This window comes from Tupaia chinensis, unplaced genomic scaffold (genome assembly GCF_000334495.1).
Source record: "Tupaia chinensis unplaced genomic scaffold, TupChi_1.0 Scaffold000318_1, whole genome shotgun sequence".
Lineage (NCBI taxonomy): Eukaryota > Metazoa > Chordata > Mammalia > Scandentia > Tupaiidae > Tupaia > Tupaia belangeri.
Window position 1 is genome coordinate 3,297,935 of NW_006159811.1, and position 2,235 is coordinate 3,300,169.

The 2,235-nt window shown below is 39.4% G+C and overlaps 1 pseudogene; it reads left to right on the plus strand.

The window, feature by feature from the left end:
* LOC102472991 (cytochrome c oxidase subunit 7B, mitochondrial pseudogene) overlaps positions 1-427 on the plus strand; it is a 4,264-nt pseudogene extending 3,837 nt beyond the window's left edge.
* Positions 428-2,235: the final 1,808 nt, after the last annotated feature.

Here is a 2,235-nt window from a genome sequence, read left to right on the forward strand (position 1 = left end):
AGAGTTGAATTTCTTCACTTTTGCAGGGCCAGGTGTATGACTAAAGCCCTCAAGTAAATGTATATGCAAGAAGTGAAATGGGATAGGGAACTCTCCCATGTATGAAACTCTCGCTGAGAGCTAGACAGTTTTCATCTGATTCCTCCTAATATCGCAAAACAAGCCCGTGGCATATGCATAATAATTGTCATTTTTAAAAATTTAATCTTTTGAGTTATCTAAGGTTATGGTGGAAGAAAACACTGTGGTCAACAGATACATGAAAATGAAAATTACAAAGACTGTGTTTTAGATTAATTTGCGGGTCTTCCTTTTTGTAATCCCCGTCTTCTGTTTCCTTCCTTTTGCAGGGTCCTTGCACAGCAATCAGTGTTTGGTGGTTGCTTCTAGTAAACCTTTTGCGTCCTGTATTTTGGTTGCTAAGTAAAGTGATCCACCTTTATCTGGGTGATTCACATCATGATTCTTCTGTGAGCAGTTCCAATCTTGGCCTTACCAGCAGTGGGGTTGTTATATCAACTATACAGTTTAGGTTCAAGGATCACAGAAAATGGAACCACGGCAATGATTCACATCTTGAAGCGTCTTGTCATAATATTGTCTCACTGAAAGAAATGGCGGACACCTAAAATCAGGCTAGCTTCTCCTCTGCCAATGTTCTGTTCAAAGATGAAAAGCTAGGAGAAATAGTCTTCTTTGTTGTTTCTGTGATTACTTGTCCTAGAGGTTTCCATATCTGAAATGCACAGTGACTGGCAAATGCCAAGAGCTGCAACACCCAGTCCTACTGCTAAACTCTGCCCCAGCGGCGAGTACTCTGCATAGCGCCATGCCTGGCCAGCTGGTGCAATGCCATCACAGGCCTGTAATTGTCATTTTTTAAAAGAATCATTTTATTTAACTCTATTTACTTATTTTTATTTTTATTTGACCAGAGAGGTACAGAGCGAAAGAGAGAGAGAGAGAGAGAGGGAGAAAGTGAGAAAGCAAGTTGCTAGGTCCGGGACTCAAACTGCTGTCAGCCATGTGAGAGTCCAGAGCCCTTAAACATCACATCACCTGCAGACCTCGTTAATTATCATTCTAAGATGAAGAAAAGGAGACTCAAGAGTTAGGCAGATTTTCTGAAGCCACGCTATCAGTAAAGTGGTAGGTTTGGTTTTGTGGGTTGTTTTTGTTGTTTGTTTGTTCGTTTGCTTTTTGCTACAGAATGAACACCCTTGCTGGAAAGAGAGACAGAGAGAGGGAATACGAGAAAGCATATTCTCCTCTCAGGATTTGGGACATATGTGTACATGTGCCCAGCATGATTTTCAAGCTGTCAGGTCCAGGACTAGAACTGTGCAATTGGCCATGAGGGATCCATCCACCATGCCCAGGTGATAGGATTTTAAACACAGTTTGGGGTGCCAAGAACAGACTCTTCCCACTATAACAGGGAAAAAAATTGATCTTATAGACTGAATGAAATTTTAGGAAATTAAAAGTTCAAAAGTTGAGCACAAGTAATATGGAACAGGAAGATTATATGCTCACTCTGCTTCAGCCTTCCTAGGAGATAAATTGGGAGTTAAAGGACTTGGTCATATTAAATGCATTCTTGATTATATAATTATATAATTTTTAATATTTTTAACTATAATCAAAATGGAAATATATAAAGATCAGAGTCAAAAGAAACTGTGAAATCTCTGTATACTTTCAGATATGATTTAATATTCATTTTTGAGTGTATATTTATATTACTTAGAAAGTGTTTTAAAGGGAACCAGCAGTTAGTGTAATGGCTATGTCGCTGGACTCCCACATAGTCGACCGCGGTTCACGTCCCGGACCCGGTGGCTTAAAACTCACGCCGGGCGTGTGTGCGTGCATGCCCAAGATCCCGAGAGGAGAATGGAGGAGAAGGGATTGCGGCGTGACCATCCTTCCTGGGGGGTGATTTCTCGCTTTCTGTCTCTATGTCTCTCTCTGTCTGTCTGGCGAGCGCACGCGCCCTACAGTGAAAATCTCTCCAAAAAAAAAAAACAGTGTTTTAAAATTCAGAACTAACAGGAATAACGGGGACAGTCATTTTGAAAAAGTTAAATGATATGAAAATATCATTTAAATATAGAATGACTATGTTGTTATTCTTTTCTAAAATAAAAGAATTTAGCTGATCCTGTAATTATTTCCTTTAAATTTCTAAAATCTGTCCTTTCTCAACCAACTCAAACTAATTATGTTAATTTT